Raw genomic sequence first — 20,561 nt, forward strand, 5'->3', positions numbered from 1 at the left:
GGTCATCCAGTCCAGCCCCCAGATAATACAGTTTCTAATACAATAGCATTTATAATTATGTCAGCTATTTGTTGTTAATATTACTACCTGATGCCTTCCAAGACTGGGCTGCAAATTAAGAACGATGTGATAGATTTGCAGATTAGCAAATGGAAGATCTCACCTGAAAATGGCATGAAGATGTGGCTATCTTTTTAATTTGCTTTTAGTGTAAAACAATCAGAGGTTTCATTTTATATTAATATGTACAGATTTTGTGCCTTTACTTGAAAAAGCTGGGGTGATTTCCCCAGCAGATTTAACTCTGATTTTTGAGCCAGATTTCAAGGCAACTGAGGCTTGTCTCTGTGCAACTAAAATCCTCAATTAACATATTAATTCTTTTTCCTAATGACATTACATTCTTTTTCTTTTTGTCTACTGAAGAGGAAAAAAATCTAATTTGTATACTGTTTTGTGAGATATTTAGCTAATTTACACATGAGAATTTGTTAAGATTTGTCTTGCAGTCACAGGATGAGCATTTTTTCTAAGGGATTTTATGTATTTCCTACTGTAGCTAGGTATGTTAAAATAGTGGCTTTAGCTAGCAGGTGTGACTGGCAAAATTGAAAAATACAGGAGTTTTTTACATGTTTTTGTTTGTTGAGATAGAAGGAACAAACACTTCTAGCATAAATAACCATTACTACCTTTCTTTCTCTGATCTTTATAAAAACTGAAAAACCTTTCAAATATCAGTCTGCGGAGGTTAAAGCCATTCTGACCTCTTCAATCTTGTTCTCATGCCTTCGATGCAAAGGCAATGTTTAAACCGTGTGCAGGCAACTGTAATTAACAGCATATTGGGGCTGATGCTTGCAGGAGAGAAGGAGGAAGGGAGTGACGGAGAAACAGAAAAGCATATCTGCTTTTCTGTTATTGTTAATGAATTGGTTATTGTTGACAGAAAAGCATATCTTTTCTGTTAGCATGGCTGGGTGCGGTAGTCTGTATTAGTCTGAAGTGGTGGCTCAATATTTGGGCAGATGTCCATTCTCTGTGCTACAAGATCAGCCCCTGTGCAAGTGGCATCAAGCCTTCAGGGAGCTGAGCACAAGTATTCATTGGCGGCTCTAGAAACAAACTGTTGACCACTGACTCAAATAATTTTTCAGCCTTGGATGGGTTTTCTTGCAAAGGCTGGGTTGTTATTAACCAGTACTGCACATTATGACTGGAGATCTGTTTGGCTAATTACTATACAAACTACCCCAAGGCACTGAACAGTTCACGGGCTAAGAGCAAGCAATACAGAAAGCGTGGGCAGCAGCAGGAGGCGAGGATACCGTAGAAATGTAATCGTGTACAAGTAGATGTGTGCACATGTATGTAGACATATGAAACAGGTATTCATTTAAGCTGTTTGCATGCCAGCTTTACTGCTATCAGGGTTTTATCTTTTATTACCTAAACGCTTACTGCAAAAAGTGGTTTTGAGTAGGGATTTGAAGCAAGATGGCAGGTACCAGCAGGATATGAGTCTTAGGATTGCTTCAGGCAGGACATGGCTGCATAGAGATGATGTTAATATCCTTGTATTATAGGCAGAAAAATCCAGAAGGTACTCAGACACTACTTAAGAAGGGGGGGGGTGTCAAGCATCAGCTGCAGAGACTAGCAACAGCTTCTGTGTGGAGAGGGACAAACCAGAAGGAAATGAAAAGTGGAGGAGGAGAAGGGGAGATGGAATAATAGCACAAATGAAGGGGATAAGAAACCTGAAGGGAGAGGTGTTGAGGCACACCTGGGCTTGTCAGAGCTAGATAGCAAACAAGAAATCTTAAGGTTAAATGATGGGTGATGAAAGAGGAGGTTTTGGAAGAGGTGAGTGATAAAAACAGAAATCAGGAGAGAGAGTAAACATCAATTGAATCAACTTGAATTCCCCCATGTTTTCAGAAGGAGAAACAGGTTAGGAAAACTCCACTGCCGAGGGGACTCTCCTCCTTACTTTTCACTTTTCTCCTGAATCATGCTAATGTTGTACAGAGAGTTCAGAAGAAGCTACTCCTCTTCTGTGGATGCAGGGCTAATTTTCTTGAAAACCTCTGTTGTTCTCAGCCAGCAAATGAATGGGTACTTGGGCTGTGAGTATTCTTGATGCAAACAGCACAGCTTCTGTATTCTTTAGTCTGTTCCTCTCACTTTATCATACAGGCTCAAAACATGATACAACTGATTTTCCTGGCCCTCGAGATGATGTGTTTGTGTACGCATATTCTGCAAATAAGTGCTTTGTAGACTTTTATTGCAATAGCAACTGGCAGACCCAGTCATGCACTGAGAAAAGGAGGGCAAATGCAGTACGAGTGCCATATGAAAACTGAACAAAAGTGCCAGGAAATGTGCGATCTAAATATAAACACAGGAGTTCATAGGTGAGCAGAGACAGACAACAAGGGAGTTCAGAAAAGTGTGTTCATCAGAGCGATGATAGCCTATCTGATCACAGGCTCTCCAATTTACCTGAAGTGCACTTCAACCATAATTACATTTCTGAAGCACTTCATTTAACATAAATGTACCCCTGAGTAAATCTGTTCATATGTAAGATAGCACTTTTCCCATCTATTGCTATTAAAGTTTGAACACATACAGGCACATGTGCCACTTGTCCTGAAGCAGGGGTGTAAATACATTGCAGGTGGCCAGAGCCCTGGGCACAGCGTGGCACTGGAGCTCCCCTGCCCTGTGGGGCGTTCGTGGCCAGATGGGGTGATGGCAGCTGGGGCTTCTGTCAGGCTTGCTATAAACCCTGAACAATGTTGTTCTTTCTGGATTAAATGTGCAAAGGCATCACAACGCATCCTATCTCCATGCAAAAAACTTTCTGTGACTCAGTTTAGATTTTGCATGATGTGTGAGCTGGGCAGTTTACATTATCAATTTACTCTTGCTTCCCATTCACAAAGTGACTTGAGGTCTGTAATGCTGAGACGCTTTGAGGAACAAGGGGGAAAAAAATGAATTTAATGTAATACCTCAGGGTTGTATTGTCTGCTGCAGCCAAGCTTAGTGCAGCAGAAGGCAGCGGGGTGCATGTCCAGGAGCAATTCCTTGCTCCAGAGCTTTGCTTTGGTCATGCAGTATCCCTGGTCTGCGTAACCTGATGGTATGGTCTAAGCGGCTTTGAAAGTAGGAGTGGGGCTGTGGGTTTTTCACATTGCCTATGGAGGATGAAACTTTCCCTTTATTGAAAAGTGTCATTGTGGGTCAGGCTGTGAACATCCCAGCAGAGATCAGGAAAGCACCATACGTACCTTGCACTAGGTTGCCATGCTGTTGCTTCTGGTACTGAAGCATGAGCAGCCTCAGGTAACATCCTGGGTTTTTGTCTCCTCTTGTCAGGAAAACAAGACTCCTGTTCTATGTCAAGGAAAATGCTACCATATATTAATTCTTGCTGTGGGCAGAAGCTATTAGGTCTAAAACCAGCTTCTGTGTGTCTGAAGAAAATTCATGGGTGTCTGTGGTTGTGAGAGAAGTGGTTTTACAGTCCTGGTTATTTGGAGGTGTTTTTGTTGTGTGTGCTCTGAACGGACCGCTGAAAAAAGTGTGTCTGTGGATTAGCTTCTCTGAGATTTGTGTCCAAAGATTATGTGGCTCTTTGCCCAACTTGGGATCACCCTGCTTTATTTCCAATGTAAATATGCTTTCTAAATAAAAGGGCCACCAGACTGTAGCGAGTTGGTAGATTTGGGACTAAAATGGATTATGTCCATGAGATTTAGTGCCTTTGGAAAGGTAGAGGGAGACAACAAAGCAATGTGTACTTTTGTTTTGTCTAATGTCATGGCTATTATTTTTGAAATGTTTTGAAATGTTTTGAAAGCCTTTTAATCTTAGGGGAGTATGATCAAATGGCATTGTTTGGTTTTGTAAATCTTTTTTTAGCTGAACAATTCCAAACAGTAGAACTTCTTCCTAAATCTGCTACCTTGCCCTTCATTTTTGGTTCTCGTGTTCATTTTTTGTGCTCTTGTTGAATTGACAATTTTGGTAGTGGTTTCAATCATGTTGTTACAAGAATTTTGTTCTGTTGTCTCAGCTGTCGCTGAGTACACAGCAGAAACTGATGATGGGAAGGAATGTTAGGGTGCGATGGCAGTCTCCAGAGGTGTGTGATGTGAGGAGATGGTTGCTGAGGTGCTTCCCCTGCTAGTGCTGTGGAGAAGCTGTAAAGTGTTGGCGTGCCCTGATTACAAAAGAAGAGGTAGAATGAGCTGAAATACAGATGTGGATGTTGCTGTTGTGGCTGAATCGTGGATGTAAACTAATTTTTAATTTAAAGTTTTATTATTGCATGTTTGGAGAGCCTTCTGTCCTTGCTCATTAGTTCTCCCAGATTCAGACTGAAGTTTCTCTTTGTTTCATTGCTTCTCTCCATATAGTTTTGTAACGTGTGGGTTTTTGACATACTGGTTGAGGTTGATGAGGTTCATTCACTATATTTTGTGGTCTGATCTTGGACTGTTAGAATTATGTTGGCTCAAGTATGGTACCTTGAAATTAACTTCCTTTGCTTCTGGTCCCCGTGAGTATTCAAGGGTATCAATAAGTTGATGGGAAGTGGAAATGCTGATCGGCTGCTACACATCTAAGCTCACTTATTGTGAGGATTTTACAATGAAGCTGAAGATCCACTGATGGTGTCTCTTGTTATGTCCAGGCCTCTTGTTTTCTTTCCATTTCTAAGTTAAATGAATATGATGCTTAATCTTACACAGTCTGAAAAGTTTGTTGTAGTTAACACTGCTCTTATTTTTTTAAAAACATGTATTTCAGCATTGAAGTATATGACAACGTCCAGATCTACTGGAGCATAATGTAGTACACTGTTAACATGGGTAAGATATATATACTCAGTGCCGAACAGTGAAGCAACTCAATTAAATGTTAGCCAAGACAAACAGGGTTTTGTGGAAAAAACAATGTTTTAAAATGTCGCTTATGTTGGTTATGGGATACATGCTGAGTTAACCTCATTGAACTTTTCCCCAGGAATTGATGCGCTTACAATTGGCGGGTCATTATGCTGCTCCACCTGTGTAGTGTTAAGGTCAGTGTGTTTTTCTGATTATAAAAACCATCCATACCATTCCATTATAAATTCACTACCATTCATATAATGGAATGTGCCAAAGCTCGGAGCTCGTTGCAGCTGCCCCTGGTTCATGTTTAAGATCAATCAAAGTGGTTCAGGTAATTTGAGCACCTTTTCAGCAATGCGTCCAATCAAGCTTCATTCGAAGTGATCTTTTGTTGTTTCTGTTATGTTTTCTTTTTTTTGTAACCTGCTAAGCATCCATCTGATGTCAGTGTTGGTTTTGTTTTGTGTGGCCTGCCCAAGAATTCTTATTGAATCAAGACATGGTAATTATAAGATCATAGCAAGGAGGTCCTGGGAGCAGCAGGCAACTGTAACCTGGCAGTTGCATGCATCCATGCGTAGGCAAAGCACAGAATGCATCAACCACTCACCTTCACAAGGCATTTTCTGCAACCTGCAGCTTCTAACTGTGAATTAATTCTAAGTCATCACCACACACAAATCAGCCATCACGGTAGACACTAATGTGTGAGGTGCAGGAATGTATGACTGGCACTAACCACTTACTAGGGGGAACCTGTGAGATGATGTGCATGCATAACACACTGCTGCTGTATGCATCTTCCTGCACAGCTTAGTCTTTTGAATTGTCATGCGTTATCAGAGAGCCAGAATGTTCATTAAAGCTTATCTAGTGTTATTTCTGTCACCGAAATGTTGTTACGGTTGGGGCTTTTGTTTGTGTGTTTGCTTCTACATTTTTCTTTGTTACTAATCGTCCAAATAACTTTAATTCTGTGAAGAGTAAGAATTCGGTGAACATATATGTAATAGGTAATGTTCTTCCAGTTTCATGAGGATGTATCCTTTCTGTGTAAATTTTTGCGCTTTGTAGTAGCCAGCGAGAGCCTCAGGCGCTGGCAGTTTTGCTGGGGGTGTTCTGAGCCTCTGCAAATTAAGCAGTGCTGTAATTGCTGAGGAAATACATGCAGACTCTTGATGATGACAACTGAGAATTTGTGTGACTGTGTCCAACAGCCCACCTCCTTTCACCTTTCCATAGCTGCAAACTCAGTTATATTCTACACTAAATGCAGTGTGAAACTTTCCCAGATGTATGTGCTATATACAGTGCATACAGTCTCTCAAAATGTGGAGAAGAGTCATGGGAAGACTCTTTGATGAAAAGTAATCCTTGAATGTTCTAGCTTATGGAAACTGTTCACCACCTGACATTTCACATGACAATAATTTGAATTTTGCAGCTATTGCATCAGGTAAGTACATCTTCAGAGGTACTTGGCAGTTTCTTTTATTACTCTGGAAAAAAAAAAAATGTATTTCAATTAGGCCACAGTCCAAAAACTGAATAAAATATGCCCCCCAAAAGATGATGCAGGTCATTGTAGGATTGCATGTTTTTTCTCAAGTGAAGAGTCTCAAAAGGAAGGGCAGAAGAGATATCAAAAGGATTGAGAACCGGGTTTTTTTAGTAAAGCAGAGTGCATAATACATTTTGCAGCATTTTCAAGTTCATCTGTGGTGATGAATCTTCCCAAGTTTTAAACAAGTACATCTCTCACTACTACGTAAGTGTCTTAACAAATTTGGGCCCTTACATACAACACACAGGAGATCCTGGAGGTTGTATTAGCTTCCACCAAGGATCCTGCCAGAAATAGGTAGCTGACATGACAGCAGCAAGAAAGTAAATTAACTGCCTGCTGCAGTGTATTCAACTGGCTGTGATGCTTTGTCTCCTCAAGGGAGTCTTCTGTTTAAGATAAGTTTGGTCCTCGGTCTCTGTGGACAGCTGTATTCAGACGTACCAAAGGCATGCAAATCATAAGTACTTGTCACAAAGTGCTGTCTATTAGATATATCACCTGCTTTTTACTGACAAAATTCATTAACTGAAAATGCAGTTTTGGCTCTGTTTCTAGCACTCTGCTCTATGTATGCAGGAAAAAACCCAAAACACTTTTTAAACTGAAGAAAGTCATTCCTCAGTCCCCTGCCCCACCTCCACTCTCCTAATTCCCTATAGAAAACATGTTGAACCAAGTTTATTAACAGTATTTCCAGCTGTTATTAGACACTTCTTTTCTCCTTTATTGTCACTATTAGAAAAAAATAAAAATTGTTTCCCTCTCAGTCTCAGCATGGACTGCTTCAGGAAAAAGCAAACCAGATGCACCATTTAGTCTGTGGCCATGAACAGTATGTACCTGCAGGGCATTTACTTGATCTGGCAGATAAGCCTTTTGAGTTGCATGTAGGCTTTTGAGATAAGTGCCAGTGTTTTTTAGCAGTATGAAGAGTTGCTGGGCACAGGGAGTGCAGGACCCCTCCAAATCCGTGGGTAGGCCTCAGCACTATTCACAGCCCCATGTAAGTACCTAATTCAGTTTTTTAAATTAGTTTCCCTACATATACCCTGTATAGTCAACAGCGTAAAGTCATGCTCCTAGTGGTATTTCAGAGCACCCTTTTCTCTCCTGTAACTGTATAACCAATACAGAGAAGTTAGTCTCATTCAAGTGCCCAAATCTCAATGCAGGCTGTAAAACACTGGAATGAAAAGGTAGAAACAGAGCCAAAAAAAAGCTATGGTACAATCATTTTTTACCCAGTCTTCGCTGGGTAAAAAAACTGGTTGGGTGGCCAAGCCCAGAGAGTAGTGGTGAATGGAGTTAAGTCCAGTTGGCGGCCGGTCACGAGCGGTGTTCCCCAGGGCTCTGTTTTGGGGCCAGCCTTGTTTAATATCTTTATCAATGATCTGGATGAGGGGATTGAGTGCACCCTCAGTAAGTTTGCAGATGACACCAGGTTGGGTGGGAGTGTCGATCTGCTGGAGGGTAGGATGGCCCTGCAGAGGGACCTGGACAGGCTGGACCGATGGGCTGAGGCCAACTGGATGAGGTTTAACAAGGCCAAGTGCCGGGTCCTGCACTTGGGTCACAACAACCCCATGCAGCGCTACAGGCTTGGGGAAGAGTGGCTGGAAAGCTGCCTGGCGGAAAAGGACCTGGGGGTGTTGGTAGACAGCCGGCTGAACATGAGCCAGCAGTGTGCCCAGGTGGCCAAGAAGGCCAACAGCATCCTGGCTTGTATCAGGAATAGTGTGGCCATCAGGAGCAGGGAGGTGATTGTGCCCCTGTACTCAGCGCTGGTGAGGCCGCACCTGTGTCCAGTTTTGGGCCCCTCAATACAAGAAAGACATTGAGGTGCTGGAGCGTGTTCAGAGAAGGGCAACGAAGCTGGTGAAGGGTCTGGAGCACAGGCCTTATGAGGAGGGGCTGAGGGAACTGGGATTGTTTAGCCTAGAGAAGAGGAGGCTGAGGGGAGACCTTATCGCTCTCTACAGCTCCCTGAAAGGAGGTTGTAGTGAGGTGGGTGTTGGTCTCTTATCCAAGTAGCTAGCGATAGGACAAGAGGAAATGGGCTTAAGCTGCGCCAGGGGAGGTTTAGGTTGGATATTAGGAAAAATTTCTTCACAGAAAGGGTAGTGAAGCATTGGAACAGGCTGCCCAGAGAGGTGGTGGAGTCACCATCCCTGGAAGTGTTCAAAAAACGTGTTGATGTGGCACTTCGGCACATGGTTTAGTCTAGTCTACCCTTAATTGGTTCAGTGTGGACTTGGTAATGTTAGGTTAATGGTTGGACTGGATGATCTTAAAGGTCTTTTCCAACCTAAACGATTCTATGATCAAAATAAGGTCTCAGTTAGAAGGGAGTTAGTCCTGTAGTACGTGGTGGCTACTGCAAGTCATTTCTGGCTTTTAAAAGGTCTTCTCTAGATGATAACAAGGAACAGCATGTTAAACTTTCATTTTGGATTTAGTCCTTCATTACAGAAGAGGCCTTACATTGATCCATTGCTTATAAAAACCAGCTTCTGTGCGAGCTTTATGTTATATTTGGTCTCTGTGGCCACTATAGCACATGTGCTTTTTGTAGTATGTTGTGCATTTGCTTTAAGACACACAGCAATGTTTTATCAAAAAGAGTTTAGCATGTGCAGAGTTCCATCATTTTCATCACACAAGTTACTTATGGAAAAAAAGATTTATTGGTGTAACAATACAGAAACCTTTCAAACATTCTTTTGCAGTGTAGTTCTGCAGCAAAAATAAACAAAAATATCAGTTATAGGAATTATTTTTTTATGAAATGGCACTCACAGGCAGAACCTGTAGTGAAAGCTATTTCCCAGCCAAAAGCCTTCTCACATATCCAAAATAAAGCATTTAGCAACCCCTTTATTTTATACTCTACCTTATGCACTTGCATTGCCTTCTTGCTAATGATAACCAAAAAGATATAGTGTGTTTTGAACTTGGCAACTGTTCTCATGTGTTTGTCTGATAGACAGAAGAGCCAACAGAGCCACCAGAACCGATTCGGGTGCAAAAGGGATGGTGGCTAGCCAACCTGCAAGCATGAAAGAAAATCCCTACTTGTCCTGTAGACCCTCAGCTTAGGTGCTGGTGGTCCCAGCAAAGGCAGCAGATGGGATGCAGTGGGAGGAGGAGAGGTGGAGCTGCAACCTGGAGCCCTTGTTCTCCTAATGTCTTATTAATTAGAGTAATAGAAATATTGGCTGGGATGATAGTTAGATCTTAATAGAGAAATTAAGAAATACATTAATTTCTGGCACAATTCCCTCTTCCTGTTTACGTTGGTCCCTGTTTCCAGCACCAGCTTAATTGAAGGAACAATTCTCTGTATTTGCTTATTATCTGCCAGCCTTGTGAGGGAATAACTATGCATTTGGGAAAGCACAAAGGGGTTTGAGGGCACCAGCAGAAACAAAGACATGCATTAGAAAACAGCACAACCAAATAATGCTATCATTCAAGTTTTTAGGAAAAGAGCACTTACAAGGAAATTTTGTGATAAGTTTGCCATTCTTCCCATTATATCATGGAAGTGGAGGGCTGTGAAGATGATGCTTTCCATCTAACCTTGAGTATTTAGGAATTTAAAAGAACCCCAAATGACACAAATGGGACAGGATCTGCTTCAAAGTCTGAAGTCAACAGGAGTCTTTCCATTGCATCCAAGACACGTGAGGTCAGGCCTAGGATAAATTCACTGCAGAGGAACTGAAAAGTTTTGTGCAGATCCATACCTGTGCGTGCAAGCCATTGTTTGTACAGGAGAATGGTATGTCGATGACATTGGAAACAATGTCTGTACTGTGTGCCTTTGGAGTTTTGATGCTGCTTTAAAATCTCTTGTTGCTGTACTGGCTGTTGTCAGCTAGAAACCCATGGGCCTTTAAAAATTTGGAAATAAAAGGCTTTATAATTTCTTTGATAAATATGCTTTTAACTTTCAGGATTTCCATACTGGGCACCTACATTGATTCCATAGCATTTTGCAGCTTTGCCCTTGCATGACATGCGGAAATACTTTGGTTTTGACATGCATGAATATTTTGATTTTACTAAGAAATTTAACTGTTCTCAAAATGTGGCCCATCTCTTTAAAGCCAACAGAGACACTGGCTGAAAAAAAAATCCATTATTTTTTGAAATTCTATGTGATAAAAGACCAATTAAAATCAATGAATGTTTAATTTTATTAATATTAAACCATTTACAGAGCTAGTTGCATAATGAAAAAAAATTATTGTACAATACACTAGGAAAGCTCTGTCAAATACGTTATCTCTGACTCTTATGTGAATATATACTTTAATTGCATTAGGAATTTAAAAATGAAAAATATAAATGAGATTTTTTTTGTACTTTGCAATTTAAATTATTCCATTCTTCATGACACTAAGTTTTGACCTCTATGAATTTCTTTGCTTCTTGAAGAAAAATTATACACTTGATGCCTCCTTTAAGAAAAAATGCACACCAGATTTACTAGTAAGATGGAAATCTGTCACAAAATCCATACAAAAAATATAAACATATTTTTTCATTTGTAACTAAAATTTTCCACCAGGATGAGAACACACGGGACTCTGTATGACAAAATACTAATTAGTAAGAATGGAGCTGGAAAGGGAGTAGTGTTGTGTTATATTTTAGATCAGGTCCTGTTCCCACTGGAGTAGCTTTGATTAGATTTCTGATATGTTTTTGTAATAGCTTTTGAAATACCATAACACCTATTTCTGCAGATCTGTTCACATGAGGAAATTCCCTTGTGTGAGTAATCAATTAAATTGGTGAGGCTGTGTGTAATTTTTTTATAGCCTATCTTCCTGGTCTGATCAGACTGCTCCAATTGCACTTTCTGTCTGTCTGTCACTCCCTTACCTAATTACTTTTGAAGCTGTTGGCTAATATCAAGTGAAACAGGAGTAGTTGTCTTTGAGATAATTAAGTTTCTAGGTCTCAGGGGCTGGGGAGAGGAGGGAGACCCAGGTTGGGGCTGGGGGAAAGGCAGGTAGAACCCATCTGTCATCTCCAGCAGCCGGGACACTTGCTGGGATTGTCTGTACCTTTGATTCGGGTGCTTTTTTTGTAGAGGATGGGCAGGAAGAAGCTGGGACTTTAGTAGAGGTTTGGTGGTGATGAAGGATAGAGCTCTGCAGGAAAGGAAAATAGCTTCATTAGTTCCACTGCCAACAGGACTGTTTGTTTCCAGGAATGCTTTCTGAATCAGACCTGAATGTCTTTAATACAAACATTTGGCTTTTGGTTAAAGGTTAGAAAAATACAGCAATCAAGTTAATTTATCACTGGTATTGAGAGAAAAAGTATCAGAAACATTAGTATGTGGCCATTAAGCTAATGTGTTACAAGTGATAAATTTGTCAAATTAGTGTCTTTTCTGTTTGCAGGTCTTACACATAAATGAATTCTTGCGGTGCTTGAGAACTCCTAATGGAAATACCTGTTCAAAAGTCAAGTTTTAACCTCATTGACATTCCACTTTTACTGCCTAAGGTTAAGTTGAATAGCATTTTATCCAGCAAGTAATACCATCAATTTAAAAGTAGCATCCGTGGACCAAAGTGTGCTTCATTGATTTGTGCATGGAATTGGACAGTAGGTAGTGCTCATTGTCCTTAGGACAACAGAACCGAGTCCCATGCCAAGACAGCCAAGCAGGGTATGGCCACTCACATGGCCGCAGCCTCGCTGCGTGATTGTGTGTGTGTGTGTTGGTCTTTCTTCCAGAACTCAGGTTTAACGCCTGCAGAACGGAATAGTTTTTAAACTTGCTTACTGGTGCAGGCTTCTATAAATACTAATTAATTAAACTGTAGACTTTCGTTGCAATGCCCTAGAACCTAATCCTTGATGGATTTAGGACACTTCCTTGACAGAGGGGTTATTACGAGAAAAATAGGTTAAAAAAATTTCTCCTTTGGGCCTTAAGTGCAGTGTTAAAAACTGTAATTACTTCTCTTCTGTAAGGATTCAATGGCAGCAAAAAAGCACTGGGTTAAGTCTAACTAACGGTCCTCATTAAATTTAACTATGGCTTGAACCTTCATTCAGAACCATTCTTGTGCTTTTGTCTGTGGGTGAGTGAAATAGAACTTTTTTGGTCACCTCTGCAGATGTTCTTCCTCTGAAAACTCTCATGAGACCTTTTGAACACAAGACCACAAACCCTTTTGAACTGGAATAGAAGATAAAAAAGTAAATTAGAACCTCATGCAGTAATGTGAGCAGACGTACGTGCCTGTACATATGATTGTGATACAACATAGCAATATCTAATTATTGTGTTACAGGTGTGCTAGCAGCGAAGTAAGTATGGGTCAAGTTCAGAAATCATACTGTCACAACGGGACTTGGAGGTCCAGTTTCTCCTGGTGATGGTGGTCAGTGGGGCTTGTCCCTCTTCTATGTTTATATTTGGCTGGAGGAGCCTGCACCAGTTTGCTCTTCTTCATCTACTTGATCTAGTTCTCCTCCAGTTCTGGGTGGTTTCTGCATTGAAAATCTGCTTTATGCCCATACTTGTTTTCCAGGGGGAAACTACCAGGCTACCTTTCATGTAACCTTGGCTAGCAGTCCCCCAGAAAACCTTCAACATGTAGCTCAGAATTGTCTTACAGTGATCCAGAAGAAAACAGAGTCCCTGAAAGCAGCTTCTGTTCTCTCATGTAGCATTATTTTTGTGCCCTAGATAAAGCCACCATGTTCTCTTTGTAAAATCTGAATCTTGTTCCTCAACTAGGGACTGTAATACCAGAATTACTCATTTCCTCTTGGGATAGCTTGCCCAGTTTCTTTGCTTTCTCATGAATACAGTTATAGTAGCAATTAATTATGATTTGTACAATCAAAACATAAACAGCTTTTAATAAAGATGAAACAGTAAGTAGCAATCTGGTTTGGAGATGCGTATCTGAGGCTAGTTTTACCTGCCCAGGAACAGAGAAATCTCATCCTTTAAACTATGCCATGTGTACCTAAGCATAAATCAGTTTTCCTTTACTGTTCTTCAGTGCAAAATAAGAACTCTTGATCCTCAAAATCTTTGTTATAATAGAATTATCTTTAACAAAAGCCCAACCCATAATGAACTTTAGATATTTATATTTTAAAAAAATTAATTACAAAAAATATGGGGATGTTGTCATAATCTCCCCAAGAGTATACCGACATAAGAAGTCAGTCTGCTTAGAACAAGCATGCTTAAATGTGGCAGTCAAACTCTTAATACTTGCAAGCAGTTTTCATTCTGCCCTCCAGTGACATGAGACAAAAAACATGCGGTAATGATGAATATGCCTCAGTGTCTGATGTTCCAGTTTAAATCCATGAGGGGTTTCTTTTCTTTTGAAAATGTGTTGGATTCTATTATTATAATTGCATAGGAAAAACCATTCAGATATCATGGTCTAAAAATATGATTATATTTTACCTTAATCCTAACCCATCAAATGACAGACTAGTTTCTACGTTTTGAGATCTCATTCTAAGAGTAGTTGCTGTGATCTGTGCCCTGTAATGCAGCTTGCTGCTCTACAAGTTTGTCTAATGTGTTTTCCAACAGAATAGGTTGTAGCATGGATGAAAATGTTTGAACTGTTTTAGTTAAAATATGATCTCTTGATTTTCCAGCTCTGGATTAGCCCTTGTTAACTGCAGCTGTTGACATCTATATGGGTTTTTCCTTTGCTTTCCAAAGTCACTTTGTTCCACATTGAAGTCAGGGGGAGTTTTGCCTTTAATTTAATTGGAAACCGGATCAAGCACACTCAACTGGATGGCATTTCTGTATTTTTCTGGAGGTAATGTGATAATAACAGGAGCTCTGTAGCCAATTAATTTTAAAATGTCAGAGAATATTCTAGGCCTCGTTGAAAGGTAGAAGATGGAGCTGAGGGCATGCTCCGAAGCTGGTGTCTGGTTGAGAAACTGGTTTATTGCAATGGTTTGTTGTTGTTTGTAGATCAAAGGAGTGGTTGATGTAGGTGTTAATACTAGACAGCCTGCTAATAATACCTACCTGCCTCGCTGCCTGAGGAGGTTAAGGTACTGATACTTCAAATCACTTTTCTCTTAAAGAAATACAGAGGGTGGCAAGGAGCATGACAGAGTGTGGGGCAATGAATGAAATAGATTTTGAATGTTCTCTTTGCTGTGGAGTGGGGGTCAGCCACCGTGGGCAGCTGGAAGGAACCATTGGTGAAAAAAGCCTCCTTCCGTCCCTCCTGGGTTTTGTGTGTTTATTGTCCCCACACGTTAATCCAGTGTCTGTCCTACGGCTGGTACAGCAAGTGATGTCTTGTGCCCTATCCCTACCTACCTACGAGTAGGGGGAGGGTGGTAATATTGACAAGTGAGGAAGAGGAGATATGCCCTGAGAATAAAAAGGGATGGGGAGGAGAGGAGGGTGCATGGTCACCTGGGAATATGGCATGGGCTGTGATGTGAGGGATGTGGCACAGAGGAATAGGGACCTGGAATAGAGGGAGGCAGGAGGGAAACCGTACGCAGCTCTTGCAGGGAATGGCACTCATGGTGTCGATACAAACTTTACAGGTCATAGCAATGATGTGAATGTCTTGCAGTGTGTGTTTATGGATCCGTTTGTGCTGCACACAGGAGTGTCCAGGCAGCGAGGGAAGCATGGGTGGTGGGAATACTATATGGGTAGATCTGAGCTCTGCAGGATAAATCCTTTGGTACAGATGCACATGAACCTTTCATTTGCAAAGATTCATACTTGTGTCTGAAGGGAGGTTAATATTAAAAACTTCACTTTTGATATCTGTGCTTGGTGGCTTTCTGTTGCCTGTGTGTGTGTTTTGTACATAACAATCTATACCAGATACCTATGTAATACATTAGACAACTCTTTTTCTATCTGGTAGCAATATATGCTAGAGACATCACACAAGTTTTGTTTTTTAGCAAAACAGTTGTCATGGTGGAAGGTATAATACATTCTTAATGGTAGAGAATGGTGGGGTTTTTATAACTCTCACGTATCATAAGAAATTAAGCTTTTTCTGCAAACAATTTTCGGAGGACTCTGGGGAAGAGATACGGGAAATGTTGGACTGCTTCTGAGCAGAGAAATGACTGTACCTGACAGTTCTGGGAAACGTTGTATATTACTGGATATCCTTCTGCAACTCCTGTTTACACTGCATCATTTTGTTAGTAGTCTCTTAAATTTTGCAAGATGTCTTCACAGCTTTTCCTGTAAACTTCTGCTATGTTTACTGGTATTACACTTTTGAAAAGATCTGTACATAAAGTATATACAGTATACTGACTATTTTATTTTCTCTTCTTTAACTTTCTCTGGATGTGCGATCTGGTTTGCAATTTTATAGTTGCCTAGAAAATCAGACTATTCTTAAATAATCAGGTAGTAGTTTAGTATGGGTTTTTTAATATGCCTTATGTTTCTATTTCACATTCCTGAATGTGCTTACAATACACATTTTCTGCCACCCTCAGGAGTGCTTTGCCCATTTACCTTTATATAATATAAAATCTTATAGCTTGAGAGGTTCATACACAGGTCTGGCTCCTTCCTATCTAACCTAACATGCCTAACCTCGAATCCCAACAGTCATCGACTCCTTAAAAAGGTGATGGAGAGGTGGAGCTGAATCCTTTCTGGGAAAGCCTTACCTGGGTCTCAGTCTTTTTCAGGAGGAGCCTGTCTCTTCCCTCTGAGTACATGGGGAGTCTTGGGAACCTGCATTCCTAAATTAACTGATTCAAGTCCTCAAAGCTTGAGTTGGATGAATCTGGGCCCCTGTTAGTGCTATTAAAGACATTGACCTTTTGCATGGACAAAGTACTTGAAGAACTGAAACCACTGGTTACAAAAATCCGTCAGGTAAGAGATGTCTATTATTATATGATGTGCAGAACCTGAAACAGGGCTTCTCAGTAGGAGTAGCAGTTTATCACTTCACAGAAGAGCAGCAATGTTTTTAGCCTGCAGAGGAGAAGAGCATCCCTGTGCTTACCTCCTCCATCCTAAAACCCCTTTGGAGTAAGTAGTGCTCCTGGGACACCAGTAGAGTCCAGCTGTGCAGTAAACCTGATGAATGCAGTGATGACTCTTAAATAGACTGGTGTGGGGTACATGGGCTTTTTGGGACAACTCTCTGCTGAGAGTGATGCTTCACTACTTTATATAGCAGATTAAACCAATATCAGTGCCTGGTACAGAATGATTGCTTTTCTTCTTGCAAAGATTGTTGTTCATAAATACTGTCCTTGGGTTTAAAAAGATGAGGAATGGAGATTTTTAGTCTTCAGCACCACAGTCACTAGGACTGTGTATCTGCGAAGCTGGCATGGTCCACGCTGGGCTTTATGGACGTGAGGGTGCTTGTTCAGAGAGAGTGTGTTGTCCTACCAACAAATGCTTCATCTTGCACCCGTTGAGAGGTAGTCACTGTCCTGCCTATGTCTGGTACCACAGCAGCACTTCTCTGCCTGCTTCTGATGTTTAAAACCAATCAAGTCAAAAATATAAATTTCCTGTTATGTGCATCATAAAGCACCAGCAAAGACGAGCATTGTGGACTTCGGAGTGTTTGATAGTAGCATATGAGCAGATCCTAAGGTTATTTATTTAATCTTGTAGTGTGGAAAGAACAGAGTAGAGCTGTGCAGTGTTATCTTGGTTTAAGATGTTACCGTGTTGACCCTTTTATTATTTCCTTACAGTCGTCATCTTGAGATTTTTATATTCGGGCCATATTGCATGTTTACCTGTTCTTGTGTACCTGAATATGTCCTTTAAAAGTACTGGCAATGTTTTCAGATATTTTTTCTGTAACGGGTAAGTCTGGCTGTTTCTCATCCCTTGGTGTGCCAAACTGCTGAGACAAGACTGTTTTTCTGCTACTGATTTAAGACAAATTAAGAAATTAATTTTGTCCTTAGCTGCATGCTATTGCAGAAACTTCCCAGTGCTTTATGTAGTGAACTATAAGTGAATTATTACTGTGTCAATACAAATGTGTTGAATGTAAGATTGTTAATTGCTCTTACTTAGACATAAGTAGTGTACAGTGTAGAAGCTTGGAGTGATCTCATCTAAAACTGGTAAAATGTCATTTTTGTCAGGAACTTGTTTGGTTTATATACTTACAGGAGTACACATCTTAATTCTTGGAATCATTTAATTGGAAATGTGATGCGTGTATCTTACAGCATGCTCTTGGGTTCGTTAGACAGCACTCCTCTTTACTTCTTCCAGAAAGAGAAGAAAAAAAGCATTATTAATTTTTTCCTTTCTTTTTCTGAACGTCGAGAATTTCCCTCCAATCATTGCCCCATATTCTAGCTTCCATCTGCTTGGGCCCAGAAGATTGTTTAAGTGCTCTCAGAAAATGTGGAATGCTCTTAATCATACTTTTTCTTTGTAGATGCTAAGAGCACCCCTGGTTACTGTGCTGCCAGCTTTTGCTGCCTTATGACTAATAGGCCTGCATCGGGAATCAATCCCACCCACTGGCACCGAACCTTGCCGTGTTGACCTTGAGGCCAACTCTTTCATTTTGATTCTAATTTGTGCAACGATTTGCACATCACTGAAGCAAAGTTAAATGTAAGAGGATACATTAACATGGCAGTACAGCTAGACTGCAAGCATACAAAGGTCAGGAAATGGAAAAAATGAACTACCTAATAACATCCATTTGCCCTGTTGCTGATGTATAATGGCTTTGATTTCCAATTAGTGTTTATTATAGGCATAAATATATATATTGTGCCATAGCTGTGCAGTATTGAGACAAATGCACTTAAAGTTCTTTAGTGTTGTTATGGCACGCATCCCTCTGAAACATTTGCAGCCTTCATTTTAGTCTTCCCAAGAGCAGCTGTCTCATCTATATGCTCTGTAATATCTTGCAGGGAAAAGAGTGTCAGTAGACCATGGAAGCCTGCGACTCCCTTGTGCTATTAAATTATTCCTTTGGAGCTCTGAGAAACCATTCCTGTGCCTCTCAAATAAATGGACCAGTCCTACAAAGTTCTCCGTGCTCTCCAAATCCTTTGGCTTCATAGCATTCTCCAATCCCAAGCTTGTTGATTTTCACATTGGGTTTTATGTTTTCAGCAAGTCAGATGCTGAATGATTTGGAAAAGATTTTTGTATAGCTCCTTGCACTCTAAGGCCTTGTTTTACTGGATTTGGCTGTACTATAAGCTATGCTTTAAAAATGCTTTTTGTGCTAAGAGTTATACTGACAGTTCTTCCAAAATTCATATGTCCAAAGGGATTTTTCTCACATGATGATAAACAAATAAATAGCTGTGATAGGTGAGAGTAGGTTGATGGGGAGCAGTTATGATAGCTGAAACTGTAACCTTGATTATAGCTTACTTTTGAACAGTATTTCTTCTTACCTCTGCACTGCCTTGCATTTTGTATAGTCAATTGTACTGTGCCTGCATATGGAAAATGCAAATGTTCTCTTGGTGGACAATTTGCTGTGCAGGTACCACGTGCTGTGAAGAGGACTGTCCCTAGGCAAAAAAGAGGAAATCTGTGTACTTTATTTACCTTTTCCTGGCTCAGAGTTTGACAGAGGGAGGGTGTACCTTCCCTGAAAGCTGCTGTGTGGTGGCAGCTAAGGGACCCTCTGGGCTACGGATGGGGGGAGCAGATGGGGAAAAGATCGAGAGCAGCGGGCCTGCGGTGGGACCGGAGATGAGAAGGCTGCTGGCAAGAACAGGGAGCAGATCATGCAGCAAGTCTTTAGGGCTATGAAAACCAGGAGAGTTTGCTCTGAGGAAGGGCTTCACATTGCTGGGTTGAGAGCAAGGCTGGAGGGGAAAGTCCTGCTCTGTAAGGAGCAGCAGCAGCAAGATTCATTTTCTCTCACATATTTTTGCTTTCACCCAGCTTTTTTACTCTTCCACCCAACAGAGCTGAGTTTCCTGTCTTTCAGAACTTACCTGATTCTAATTTATGCTCTAGTAAAACAGTTTTACCATACCAAAAGCCCTTTCTATAGGCTCACCTTCAAGTTAAAGGTCTGCCTCAAAGTTCTGGCGTGCAGAGTCCCATCATGTCACCTTTTGATGACTGTAGGCACTGTTGCTTTCCTGTTTGTCTTTCTGGCCCAGCCTCAGGACTTTGCTCTGTGTGTTCACACCTGGGCTGTGACTAAGTTTTTAAAATCTTTTTGTGTTGTTTCTCACCTAGCTAATTAAACCTTTCATACAGACTGTTACTACCTTATATTTCTGTTAGTACAATATCCTTGTTGACACACATGATCTTACCTTCCTGAAAGCTGGTCAGAAGACTTTTGCTGTCATAACTTAGCACTTTCACCAGGCTACCCTAATTTATTTTTTTTTAATCTGTCTTGGCTCCTTCTTGTCTTTTACCAAACACATAAGCCTTGCAAATGAAGGCTAAGAGCTTATCAGGAGAACCTTCATCTCTGGTGGAGCAACCAAGAGACTGACTCCACATCTGATTTTCCTATGATATCAGACTTGACTACTGGCTTATTAAATTTTCAGATGGATAAATGTGCTGTGTCCCACGCTTCCGGTCATACAAAGCTATCTCACTGTCTTTCTTGGTACTTGCCCGTGAAATTCTGTTTGCAATGATGCCTGCAGACATCTGAATGACTACATGTCTGTCATTGAGCCCACTGTCACGATGGCTAATATTGTCACCTTGTTCCCTTTAATTTCTTCATCTGCCAATGCTCCAGTGATGGGTTGTATTTCAATCATATAGTATCTTTGGTATGGACAGTAAAAGTCTGTTGTACCACCATCCTGACCTGCACAAATACATCTTCTCTGACAAAGCAGCAAGAGGAGGTAACCAGTGTCAGTCCAAGTATCTAAAAGACAGCTCTTAATTGTCTGAACAGAGAATTGAGCTGGATCCTTGCAGATGCTTAGCTGAGATCTATCTCTGTATTGCTAAAGTATTGTGTAGCTTTCTGGCATGATTTAAAATAATCAAAAAAAAATCCCTAACATTAAGCCCTACAGCTCTCCAGGGGAAGTTGCTGCATGGGAGCTCTGAA

This window comes from Pelecanus crispus, chromosome 2 (assembly GCF_030463565.1).
Source record: "Pelecanus crispus isolate bPelCri1 chromosome 2, bPelCri1.pri, whole genome shotgun sequence".
NCBI lineage: Eukaryota > Metazoa > Chordata > Aves > Pelecaniformes > Pelecanidae > Pelecanus > Pelecanus crispus.